The sequence below is a fragment of the Arvicanthis niloticus genome, chromosome 18, assembly GCF_011762505.2.
Source record: "Arvicanthis niloticus isolate mArvNil1 chromosome 18, mArvNil1.pat.X, whole genome shotgun sequence".
Taxonomy (NCBI): Eukaryota; Metazoa; Chordata; class Mammalia; order Rodentia; family Muridae; genus Arvicanthis; species Arvicanthis niloticus.
Genome location: NC_047675.1, coordinates 15913022 through 15926880, shown reverse-complemented (window position 1 = coordinate 15926880; position 13859 = coordinate 15913022). Strand labels below are relative to the sequence as shown.

Below are 13859 nucleotides of genomic sequence, written 5' to 3'. Positions count from 1 at the left end.
GCCTGGTCCAGCTAAGTGTCTGACAGAGGATTAGTATCTAGAATATACAAAGAACCCAGGATATTCAACATAGAGAAAACAAACAAAAACAAAACAAACAAACAAAAACCCCACAGGCTAAGGAACTGAACCCAAGAGTTCTCCAAAGAAAGAAATAAAGTCAGGAAACCAGCATTTTAAAAGGTGTTTTTTGAAGTGTTCAGCACCATTAAATGTCAGAGAAATGCAAATTAAAACTGACTTGAGGTTGCATCTCGTTCCAGTGAGCATGGCTATCCTCCGGGAACCTATGAGCACACACACTGTTGAGAATGTAGAGGCGGGAGCACTTGTTCTTACCCGCTGTTGCTAGAGTAAGTGGGTGCAGCCACCGTGGAAATCATTGTGGAAGTTTCTCAAAAAGCTAAATACTGTTATGACCCCACTGTGCCACCCCCCTGGTCAGAACTAGAGAATGTTACATGAAGGTGACCCAGGCCCCAGAAGACAGGCACCCTGTGCTCATATCTGGGTCCCAGCTTTACGTTTTACAATTTGGCATTTCATTTGGAGTGTTCCCAGCTTTGAATTTTAGAATCTGGTATTTAATTTGGAATGTCTGTAGAGGTTAAGAAGCAAAAAGAGCCGACCCATGAGATGGGGAGTAGAAGAGGTCTTAATAGTGTGACAGTAAAATAAAATATACATGATGTGAAACGGGGAGGGATATTAGGGACAAAAGGTTCAAGTGAGGGGTGAGACAGACATGGAAACCAGCAAGGGGGAGTGGCAGGTCAACAAAAACCAAGATGAAAGCCATTTTTAAAAAGTAACTAAAAAATAATAATAATTACAAAGGAGGGTGAACACAGAGACCCTGAATTTGTAATCAATGTCCCTGAAACCAGCGTTATTAAATTAAACTCCCAGTGTTGGTATAGGATACCTGCCTATGGGTCAGAGAGACCTCAGGCCCCCTCACAAATAATACAAGTTCTTGACATTGCTCTTGGTGGCGTACCAGAACCAGATGTAAAACTCTTTTGCTGGAAACACAACACACTGTAGTTGCAGGACGTAGAGAAATTGAGATGTAACTGACCTGAAAACATCCTGCTACTTGCTAGCTCATAGTACCAGTAGGTCCTTATCTGGGAGAGAAAAACGATCAGTGATGTCATCCAGAAGTGAACCTTGCATTGTACCATTCTGACCTGCCAGGTGAGACATGCCCACTTGGCTCAATAGTGGCTTAGAAGTTATGGGGGTAACCAACCACTTTCTAAAGCTCTGAGGTCTGCTGCATGGAAAGCAATCCATGACTAATACTGTAAACTTGATCAAAAGCCTGTGGCTCAGCAGGTCATAAACCCTCAAGAGGAAGAAGCTAATACTTGTGTCGTGCTAAATGGATGTGTTATCAGACCATCTTCTAAATATTTGGGTTCGGACCATAGATGAATGCTGTTCTCAGCCTCGCCCAGAGAAGCTTCTTCTGCAGCAGACAGCAGTTAATGCAGAGAGACCCACAGCTGGACACATTGATGAGAATAAGTGGCTGCAGAGAGCTGAGCCATAAACAAGACACTTATCTTAACACCCCCAAGACCAAGGCTCAGGGAGCAACTCAGCATTGGAGGTTGCTGTGTAATGAAAGTCTTGTGGACATGACATGGCCATTGCACTCAGGTAGTGAATACGTGCAGCTGCAGTTACCTGCACAAGATCAAGCCAAGAAAACCAGTAAACACTACTGCAGGCAGTACTAATTGGACCGGGAGACAGGGTAGCAGAGTGGATTAGATCAAGACACATTGCATACAAGTACAAAATTGTCAAGGAACAAACAAAAGATAACAATAAAGTGAACAAAGGACTCAAGTCAATATACATATGTTCAGTAGACATGGCGGGGTGGGGGGGTGGGGGTATGACTCTCTGTCATCATGAGCTAAACGCAAATTGGAAGTCTGAGAATCGCATTCGCCCCATGAAAGTGGCTACTGTCAGGTGAACAGAAAGCAGGGCAGGAACTACAAACTGTGATGCCACAGGGATTCATCAAAGATGAGACAGATCTGTAAGATGATGCAGCCATCCCACCTTTGCACATAGACATCTGAAGCAATAAGAGCAGAGACTGAATCAGATATGGACACACCCATACTCACAGCATCATTATCCACAGGGGACAAGGGGCAGAGGTGGCTGTGGCCCATCCACTGTGAACGAGAGAGGGGTAATCCTCTACTATGCAGAGAATTAAAGGCTAGTCTGGGCTACAGAACTTGTCTTGAAATCCCAACACAAGCTACAACTGGATGAACTTTAAGGACGTTATGCTGAGCAAAATATCCCGGGCACGAAAGGACTAATGTTGTAGGATGCCACCTACATGAAGTACTCAGGGTGACCATTCTCAGTGATCAAAAGTCAAAAGACTCTTTTATAAACCCTTATACCTTCATAAGCAATGTTCCCACTATAGGCAGTGAGCATCTCACCAAGGTGGCCAGGTACAGTGTGATAATGCTGGACCTAGACCCGGCTTATGTGGTTCCCTTCTTATCCTCTTCTGGCTGGGACCGAGTGCCATTCAGATACAAGAGAGGCATCTTCCCATGTCCTTTGGCAGTAGCCTCTCCCTGAAACTCATGAAGTGTTTGCCCAGGAGCCCTTTCTCTCTCTCTCTCTCTCTCTCTCTCTCACCTTCAGTGTCTACAGCCTTCAAAGAACCTGATTAGTTGAAGCTACTTCCCTGTCGCCTCTTCAGTGTGATCTCCAAGGGGAGGGCTGCCTCTCACTCTCTAGGACCTGTGAATACAGTAGACTCTTATCACCATAGGCATCTCTGACTGTAGTTTCTGTAGTCACGTGGGAGCAGCGACCCTTTAAAGAGCTCACAAGTGGAGCTAACTCCCCATTTGCATCACAACAATGGTTACCAGGGGCTGGAGTGGTTGTTGATTAGTAAAGAGTTTTTGGGGATTAAAGGAAAATTCTAGAACTGGATAGTGGCGATCACACAAGAGAGTAAATGCATCTATACCACAGTTACTGGCTTTGAAGTAGCCAAACGGAAGCCAGAACTGTGGTTCAGGTGGTAGAGCAGTTGTCTACAATGCTCAAGACCTGGGTTGAAGTTCTAACACCACAGAAATTAGGCAGACAAAAACCTATGAAGTTCAAGGTCACCCTTGGATATGTAGGGCGTGGAAGGCTAGCTTGGGCTACAGATCCTGTCTCAAAGAAAAGATTAAATGAAAAAAAATGTAAAATTATAATTCTGTTTATGTTTGATTTTGCTACATACCTCTGACTAGTCTTCAATTCCTGATTCTCCTGCCTCAGCTTCATGAGTGCTGGGCTTACAGGATGTACCCCTATACCTGCCTGAAATATTAATTCTTATGAAAAGCATAATTTACCACAATTTGAAAAAAAAACACGAATCAAGTGTTTAATCGAGAAAGCTTGTAGTCCCTGAGACCATTGTGTGGATGGGACTCATTGAAGGGAGAAACAATGATGACAGAGGCCGGAAGAGAATAAAATAGCTTTATACTCAGGCTCACAGAAGGGCTCCGGCCCTGGGACATACGTCATACCTGCTGCTCACAAGGGTTTTGTGATCCATCACCAGGCCCATCAGCCACAACACTGAAGTCTCAAGGCTGGGAAAAAGCAACAGAGACACAGCTCCAGTATCATAAGAAAAAGGCTTAATATAAAAGCCCTCAGGAATGCCCATTCTGTCTGTCACCCTGAAGGGACCCAACAGGTAGTCCACTGAGGAACTCCTGATTCCCTGCATCTCTCCAAAGGTTTCCTCTGAGTTTCATTACTTCAGCCTTCCCACACCACCCATATCACCTGCTTTTCCAATGGCCCCTCTGACATCTATTTGTGGATAACAAAGTCTTGGCACATGCACCACCCTGTGCCCTCCCGTACCTTTGCAAACACTGCTGATCCACGGAGTGCCTGCTCTCTGCTGAGCATGATAAAGACCTCAGAACCACTGTCCACCCAGTCAGCCCGAGCAGCACACTCACTTAGCGCTCACACTCCCGGGCAGAGCCCCTTGCTAGTTTTTATTCACACTGATCTAAAACACTCTTCTCCCCCAAGCAGCACAGTGGAGCTGGCCCTGGTAGTGAGGGTGTGGGTGAGCCAGCACCAAAGGTGTGAATGTGGGAGAGTGACCTCACCTTGACTCATCTGTGATGGGGTAGCACAATGCAGTGGTGATAATTCATGCCCCTCCACACCTCCGGCAGGCAGGAAAGCCACACACGTGCTTGGGAGAGCTAGTCCTGCCCCTCACCAGCTGGGGAACTCAGGAGAGCGGGTCCTGCACTTTGCCTGGACAGCAGAGCAGAGCTGACCCTGGTGGTGGGGACACACATGAGCCGGCCTGAGAGTGTGAGTAAGGGAGAGGTGACCCAGCTATTTATCTGCCATGAGGCAGCTTGGGTTGGGGGTGGAGATGCTCTTAACCTCCCTGCCCCTCCTGCCTCTCCCCTCAGTACCTGAGGCAGTTGGGAGAGCTGACCCTGAGGTCATGTGAGCTGCCCCTGCCCCTCAGTGACTGGAACATTCGGGAAAACCAGTCCTACTGATCCAAACCTGCAGGATCTCCATGACACAGGGGAACAACAGGATCACCAGAAGGGATACCTATGAGGATTCAAAATTGATGGTGTCACAGAAGCCAGAGATCTCCAACCAAACCAGTGATTCATTGCAGTGACTATTTTGCAAGTGAAGATGTGTGGACAGAGGAATACACTGTGGGACACACTGTGGTACACTACAGCTTCCACGATGAGATGGTGCGTGCGTGTGCGTGTGCGTGTGCGTGTGCGTGTGCGTGTGCGTGTGTGTGTGTTTATTTGGGGGAGAGGTTGCAAAGGCAAAAGGCAGATATGAGAGGACAGGGAGATCAGGACTGGAATACATGATATGAAATTCACAAATAATCAATACAAAAATTTAAAAATATATTTTACAAGTATTTTTCTTCTCTTGCCCTCATTGCTTCTGCCTGTAATATGAAATGATTTTTCTGCTCCTGCCACTCTGAGCCATTGGCCCCTTCCCAGAACTGGAGGATACAGAAATGGACAAGTCTATATTGCAGACCATTGATCTCAAGGGAAATGCTCTTAAATATATTTTTCAGATGTAAATATGTCTTTCATATCTTATTTGTGTCAGCCTGGGCCAAGACATTGTGGGCTCCAAGGATACTGGAATGTGACTGAGGATTCAGGGTTCCCCATCCTCCAGAACATTAGGCCAGCTGAGTCATTTGTGTTTCCCTGAGAGCCATTTCTCATTTTTTGGAAGGTCCCAGAGCCAAGATGACCCTAACCCTTCTCTTAGAGTGAGACCCTACTGGCTTACCCAGCACTTCCAGTAAGAAGGCTCAGGGCTGCCCCCTGTTTTCAGTGCTGGAAGGGTGGTTACATTCCTCCAACCGGACAATGACAGCCTTCCTCAAGTGCTTCCCACCATTCACCCTCCAAACTGAAGGAGATGCGGCAGAGGGAGGGGACACTGTCAAGCACTATAAAAGAGAGAACTTTAAATCTTGGCTTCTACAGGGACCAGCCTTAATTAGGATGGCGCCGAGTGTGCTGCCGTAATTAACTGTGTGTCTGTGTTTCCACCCCACACCCAGCTCCAGAGTCTTCTGGTGCAGCCTTCTAGAGGAGGCTCCAGCGGAACTTGGCCCCCAAAGCCCCGGTGGGAGGAGGGCAGCCACTTCGCTCCAGTCTTCAGAAGTCAGAGCCACGGACCTGACAGAGGAAACCATTAGAGGAAAACGTCGGAGAAACACTTCAGGACATCGGCTGGGGAAAAAAAAGTTTTGGAGAAGCTCTCAGACAACAAATCAAAACATGACAAAGAGGCAGGGATGCCTCCAATGAATGTGCTTCTGCAGAGCAAAGGAAAAATCCATGGCAGGGAGGGGTCGGGGGTAGCAGCCACCACACGGCAGGCAGTGTTGCCAGCTGAGCATGTGACAAGGAAGTCGGCTCCAGCATTCATGAGGAATTAAAGTTAATAGCAAAAAGACAAAAGGGAAATGACTGAATAGACTCGTCTCAAGAAGAGGATACACAAATGGTCAGGAAGAGTATGGTGTGGGCGGAGCGGCACTGTCAATCACGGGGGAGACGCAAGGCAGAAACACCGGATCTGGTATCAAACCCCAAACAGAATGCCTGCTGCCAAAAGGCAAAGGGAAAATGCCTTCTGAGGTGGAGAAAAGAATAAACTGCCCGTCAGAACGTAAAAGAGTATAGCCATTACTGAAAATAGAGAAGATCCTCCTCAAACAGCTTGAAATAGAATTACCATATGGCCCAGCAATCTTGCTATAGGACACAGACACCAGAGCTGAAGTCAATATGTTGGAAAGACATTGGTACTCCCACATTTTCTGAAGTGCTTCCACTACAGCCAGATGTGGAACCAATCCACATATTTATGGGGGGGATTAAGCAGTCTTTTAAAATGTGGTATGTATACATATTAGAATCTCACGTATCCATAAAAGGAATGAAGTTCTGAGCAATGTGGATGGAACCAGAGGACAGTGTGTTAAGTGAAATAAGCCAGAGGCAGAAAGACAAAAGCCCACGTTCTCTTCTTTGTGTGAAGAACAGTTATCAGCAGTGGCTGCGGGTAGAGGCGAAGTCGGGAGGGGTGGTCAGTGAGCACACGGAAGATAGATAACTCCAGTTCACAGTGACGTGGGAGGAGACTGACGACTAGCAACGATTTACAGGACATTTCAAAAGAGGCAGTGAAGAAATGTAAAACATATCCCCAGCACAAAGAGATGGCATGGCTGAGGTAACACTCGGGTATGCTGCTCCGACACGGCACTTTGTGTGTATATATATATTGAAGTACCACACCCACCCTCTAAATACATACCAGGACAATGCCAGTTCAAAATGAAAACATAGGTTATACATGAATCGATTTAAAAAAAAAAAATGTGACCATTGTGTACCGAGAACTATCACCTCTGCCTGGCCTCCAACATCAAGGAAACCTGGAGGTCTGTCACCAGCCTGGAGACCAAGTAGCGCTGGGACCCGAGCACACCTGTGACAGTACTACTGTCCATTTTCCAATATTCCATTCACCGTTACCTTCCCTGAGGAATGAGTGGCAGCCTAATGTACACCAGGGAAGGGCTAGCACATTTAGTGATTGGTCTAGCCAGGGTCACATGGCTGACAAGACAGTAAGAGTCTGTTACAGGAATTCAAATCTGCTCCTCAGCCTTAGGAGATGTTCAGACTTTGTGCATGATGTGAGGTTTTCTGCTTGTTTCTTTGTGACACTCAGTAGCCCAGGAAAGACTTGACTTTGCAGCAATCCTCCTGCCTTGACTTCCGGAGTGCTAGAATCCAAGGAAGCACAGCTATAGTGATGTGAATGGAGTTTCAACCCCGATTCTTCTCACTTTCCCATCTAGGGAATCCAAAAGACTCACCTTGACTTTATAGATCTCTGAGCAGGCATTCCAACCTACCCCCCCCCCACACACACACACACATCCACACACACTCTGTGTTATTCTGTGCGTGAGCATCCTTGAATTTCAAAAACTATTTTGAATTGGATCAAATATCGAAGAAGCAAACAGATGAAACGGTAACAGTGAAAGGTTGGAAAGGTTAGCTTTTTTTTTTTTTTTTTTAGGTTAGCTAAAGTCAGCAATATACACAGAAGAAGAGAATGCTGCTCACTACTAAAAGGTCTTCAGGTATTTGTGGCGGTGATACTGTGTTAACCAAAGAACATGGGGTCCCAGGAATCAGCCTCCTTCGCTCTGGGTGAACCGTCAGCTGGCCCCTCCGCTTCTGCTGTTGCAGGCAGCATTTCCTGCAGCTCACCATCTGACATGCAGGTGGTTCTGTGGCAGTAGCCATCCTGATGTCTCTAACCCTTTTGCCAGCCACTGAGGTTTGTGGCTGCCATAGATTAGCTCCTTTGAGCCTTTCGGAAGCCTGTTGAAACCGGGGCTCTTATTGTCCCCACTGGGCAGAAGTAGGGCCAGCGGAGCAAAGGCAGGCACGTTTTGCATCTTGAGTCCCATTCCCTAGCTGCCCTCAGTATGACCGTGCTACTTCATCGCCAACAGAGCAGAGGGTCGCATTCCGGTCCATGCTTGCTGACGTTGGACCTATCAGTTATTTCAATGGCCGGTCATGTCAAACTAATATATGAAAATTTATAGCTCATTTCCCCCATCCCCTCTGTTTCTGTCTCATGTAACCCAGGCTAGCCCCAAACTCTCTGTATAGCTGAGGGTGACCATAAGCTTCTGATTCTCCTACCTACTACTCCATCTGAGTGCTTGGAATACAGGTGTGGACCATCATGCTGCGTTTACGCAGTGTTGAAGATCAAACCCGGGGCTTTACGAATGCTAGTCAAGCACTCTCTCAATCAAACCATGTCTCCTGAAGTAGTCTCTGGTGTCTTACTAAACAAGAGTTCAATAAAACTGGACATCTCTAGGCCCTGTTCCTCTCCAAAAAATTTTTATTAACTACCTTAGTCTGTCCAGGCTGATATAAGATAATTCTTGGGTGGCTGATAAACAATAGACATGCATTTCTCACCATTCTGGAGACTGATGAGGCGGAAGCCAGCACACTAACAAGTTTGTTGTCTGAGAGGCTCGTACCTTGGGTCACAGGTAGTACCTTCTCCCCATGTCCTTACAGACTGGAAGGTTAAAGAAGCTATTGAGAGCAGTGTTGTCTTAGTTTGTTTGTATTGGTATGGTAATGACCATGTACAAAAGAAACTTGGGGGGAGAAAAGAAATATTTGATTTACTTATCCCAGGTCACAGCGCATTGAGGAAACCAAGACAGGAGCTCAAGGCAGGAACCTGGAGGCAGGAGCAGAAGCAGGAGCAGAAGCAGGAGGCAGGAAGGGATGCTGCTCACTGGCTTGCTCTTCTGGCTCACACCCAGCTTCCTTTCTTTCTTTTTTCTTTTCTTTTAACTTCTTTCACTACTTTCTGTATCTATGTGTTTTGCCTACATAGATGTCTTGTACCACGTGTGCCCCCTGGTGCCTATGGGGGCCAGAAGAAGGCACCTGATCCCTTGGTACTGGAGTTACAGACAATCGTGAGCCACCATGTGGATGTGAGGGCTCAGACTCACTCCCCCCTGGCATAGCAGCCAGTGTTCTTAACCACTAAACCATCTCTCCAACCTCTCAGCTTCCTCCCTTACACCTCCCAGGACTTTCTGGACCCTCCTACGTTTATCATTAATCAAAAAAAGTGCCCCCCTCAAACTTCCCTACAAGCCATTCTGATGGAGACATTTTCTTAATTGAGGTTCCTCTTCCCAGATAAGTTTAGTGTGTGTCAAGCTGACAGAAAACGAAGCAGCGCGAATCCTGGGAAAGGATGGAGCTCTCAAGCCCACTCCTATTAACACCACTTCTTAAATGCCCAGCATCTGATACCATTTCCTACAGGCTGCAGACTCCTGTCAATACACTGGTAATGAGTTTTAACATGACTTTTGTTTGATTTGGTGCTGAGGACAGAATCTAGGGCCTCACACATGCTAAACGCTCTCCACCAGTATCCCTCGGGCAAAGCTTGGTCAGTCTTAATAGCTCAGGGGGCATACGACACACCGTATAGCAAGAGCGAGACAAGCACATGCACTCCGCTGCCAGCATCTCCCAGTCTTTAGGTTCCCACTTTCTCTTGGTCCCCACTCAGGCATTGGCCATCTCTCGCCTTTTCCTGGGCTCTTTCCCAAAGGCTCTGGCTGGAATGTCACTTTGTACAGACAAAGCGCACTGGGTCAGCTACTTTTCTGGGGGCACATTGTGCCAGCTACAATGAGTGAGGTAGTTTACAAAAGAAAACACTTAATGTGGAGCTCATGGTTCCAGGGGGTTAGAGTGTATGGCTATCATGGCAAGGAGCATGAGTTTATGACCATCATGGCAGCAGAAAGTCAGGCATGGGGCTGGAGAAGTAGTTGAGAGCTTAAATGATCCACCAGCATGAGGCAAAGAGACAGAAGCAAATTGGGAATGGTACGGGCTTTTGAAAATGCAAAGCCCACCCCTAGTAACATATCTTCTCCAACAAGGCCACACCCCTCAATCCTTTCCAAACAGTTCCACTAACTGTGGAGCAAGTATTCAAATATATGAGCCTGTGGGGACCATTCTCATTCAAAACACCACACACATCTGGCCTTCTCCCATCCTTTGTCTTAGGACCAGCTTATGCCTGTGTGGGAGACAAGTGACTGTATCTCCAGGTAGATATACTTCTCCTGACCACGCCAATCAATCTTGACTAGCTAAGCCAATTGTATACAGAAATGCCATTTTTTTGTGGGAAGAAGAGGGCCTGTGATGTAATTCTGGAAAGTGAGAGAAGTCTGAAAGGACCACTTTTGGGAGATTTTGTTAACCAGGAAGAGGGACTAGAACTGTGGGGAGGCACACACAGTCCCTTTGAGATTTCGAGCCTGTGGAAGAAGACTCACATTGTATGCTTACCAGGCTGTCCACCTACCAGGAGTCTAGCCACATCCCAGTGTGACTCCGTCCTCAGGGCCACCACGGTCATACCAGCTACTTGACTGAAACTCATGAGCTGCCATGCTCTTGCTGAGACTCCATGGCTGTATAGGGTTTTAGTGCCAGAGTACCAGAAGCTTCTACAAGCTCCTGGGTTTCCCAGCACTCCAGAAGTTGGCAAGGCTAGTAGCTCCTATGCTTCTGATGTGGCAGTTGAGGACAAATAGAACAAATGATTCAGTCAAGGTGACACTTCCCGGGTATCAGATACCACGCCAGGAACAGAGATCCAGAGTAGCCATAAAAGAAGACAGACTCAACACACAAAAATTCTAGTCTTGTGTAAAGCAGCAGATACCACACGCAAAGTTTACTGACAAGCAGTAAATCTGGGAGGAAATCTTTGTTATTCAGAGAGCAAAGGGTTAAGACCTGTAATCCACAAAAGGCTCTTTCAAATTGGAAAGAAAAGGACAAACACCCAATGGGAATTATGCAAAGAACATGAAGGGGTGATACATAAAAGCAGGAAGCTAAATGCCCCTGGCAAAAGGGAAGGTGCCCTAGCAAGGCCAGGGCCATCAGAGAAAGGCATTTAGGGACAAGATCATGATGGCTGGTGGGGACCAAAGAAATTCGGCTCACTGAAGTTAAGTTCCTTCCGACTGAAAAGCAATCTGGGAACTTTAGTTAAAGACTTTCTTTAATTTTTGCATTTAAATTTTTTGCATTTAAACTTTGCAAAGTGGGTATTATGACACATGGTTCCAAGTCCGGCACTTGGTAGGCTGAACTGGAGAATGGCAAGTTCAAGGCCAGCCTGGGCAATATAACAAAACTCTGAATACATACATACATGTATACACACATACATATAATATATATATAATTTAATATATTATATATAATGATATATAATAACACATATTATATAATGTATATTTTTATTGCATTTGAAATATTGTCTTGGGCCCACCGATTCTAGCCCTGGAAATCTGTATGACAGAAATTAACCTACTGTACTCTGAAGACAAGTGTTTTCATCAAGACAAAACCAAGAAGTTTGCAAGGAAGCCTGGCAGACCCGGGTTTTTTGATGAGGACCACAAGACTGGGCTGATGCACTGTGGAAGAAGTGGCAAGTGTCCAAGACACACAGGACCTTTTCCCTCTCTTCCCCTTCACTTAGAGATGAAGACACTGGATCAAGCCCAGGACCCCACTCAGTACACTGGACAGGAGCAGGCCAACACCTCATCAAGCCTTCCTCACGGTACAGCACCCCCTTTGCTCCTTTGATTAGTGAGTAGAGTGGGTATCTGTCAGCAGGAAATGACTGGCCAAGCAGGCACAAGGCACCCAAGGATAGGCATCAAGCAGCAGAAGATACGCCAAGAGGTGCAGAAGGAGGAAGGGGTGTATAGACAAGCACCCAGAGTATTCCACTTGGGCAGAATCCATGATGATCAAAAGATGCTACTAACATACATATGTACTGTGCCCCACATACAACTGATGCACATGAACCAAGCATGTTATGCATGTACACCATATAGGAGACTCCATGGAACGCAGATCTAACTTGCTAGGAGGAAACAGAGCTGCATCTATCAGTGTTCTGGACTAACAGGAAATTTCCACACTAGGTAATAAAGACTGAGTGAAAATCCCCCTCCTCTGTCCCCCTGCAGCTGGGGTATACAGCCCTGAAGAACCAGGATCCAATAAATTCCGGTCCTTGCCTGGAGCCAGGGACTCCAGCCGTTGTGTCCCCAGGGACTTCAGCATTGACCAAGGTATAGAAACAAAGGAGAGAAAGTTCTTGTGAACATGACTAGAACCACTGCTCAGGGTAAAGGCATTCTGAAAAGATCTATGGAATAGGAAGGATTCCTAGAAGCCTCCAAGGTCAAAGGTCACGTGCTGAAAACCATGAGAAGTCATAGTTAAGGGTTTTTTTGGCTTAAATGTAATATCCACAATGCACCTTGCCTGGGCAGCGCAGTAGAGCTAACCCAGGAGGTGGAGGAACAGGTAATCCAGCTTGAGTGTAAAAGGGCTGGCCCCGCCACTTGTCTGCCATGTGTGAGGGTGAGATCCAACCCCCCACCACCATGCCTTGCCCCTTGCTATCAACAACAGGCAGGAGAGCTGTCCCTGCCCTTCACATAGTGTAGCATTCAGGAAAGCAGGCCCTGCATCTCACCTGAGCAGCACAGTAGAGATGGTCCTGGATGTGGGGGTTGCTGGTGAGCCAGTCCTGAGGGCACTAGCACAGGAGAGCCAGCCCTGCCTCTTGTCAGCTGTGCAATAGCAGCATCACTTAGATGAAGATTTCCTCCCCTACCTCTTGCCCTTGCCACCAGGAGCTCAGCTGGCTCCAACTGGGTTGTGAAAGAGCAGGAGAGCTGGCCCTGCCCCTCACCTGCTGCAGCACAGTAGAACTGACCCTGATGGGGCTGGGTGAGCTGGAGGGCAGGAGAGCAGAAGAGTCAGATACCTCTCAGGCCCAGATCCAGGGCTTTGGATTGCCCACCCCAACATATATCCCATCAGTGAACCTGATGGAGGACAAGAAGTAGCCAACCGATCCAAAAAACTACAGGCTTTCCATGACACAGGCAACAGTAGGGTATCTGAGAGGAGTCTCAGTGAGGTTTCGGTACTGAAGAGTAGCAAAGATCAGAGACCTTGTACCAGATCAACAAGTCTTGCAATGAACAGGAAAGAAGTGTGTACAGAAGTGTTTACTGTGGGTCACACTGTCACTACAGCTTCCACAAGGACATTTTTTTTCTCTGTGGGAGGGAGGAGGTTGCAAGGGTGGAGAAAAGGTATGCTGGGAGGGGGAGGTGAGGGGGACATAATGTAATCCACAAAGAACCAATAAAAAGTTAAAAAGAAAAAAATAACAGATTTTTTAAAAAAGTTATGGGTAGAAACTTAGTTGGCTGCTAACATTTTTCAAGTGGCAGATTTTGTGCACACATATGCTTGTGCATACACACACACACACACACACACCTGATTTAAAGTCACTAGCCACACTGAAAAAAATGTCCAGCTATATGTCCACACTGTGCCCACATTATTGCCCACAAAGACAATAATGGCTGGAGCTAAAGAGACACCCTCTCACAAAAATCTGTTTGCTGCAGACTCCTCCCACTACCCACTGTGCTCCAGGTCACCTCACACCATTTATTTTACTGGACCAGCTTGAACATTTTGTGTGAGATGAAGAAGGCAGAGGCTAAACAGCATTGGAGACTGTTATTC

General features: G+C 46.7%; 1 long non-coding RNA gene across 2 annotated transcripts in view; it reads right to left on the bottom strand.

Annotated features, from left to right (window-relative positions):
• The window catches only part of LOC117723227 (uncharacterized), a 68829-nt gene that overhangs the window by 10540 nt on the left and 44430 nt on the right, over window positions 1-13859 (bottom strand). Inside the window, exon 1 of one of the 2 annotated variants that reach the window (XR_013104819.1) lies at window positions 3588-3655. The exons of the other annotated variant lie outside the window; for it this stretch is intronic. This is a non-coding gene — a long non-coding RNA (uncharacterized LOC117723227). Of the gene's footprint in view, window positions 1-3587; window positions 3656-13859 lie in introns of those variants that run through there. 2 annotated transcript variants of the gene reach the window in all.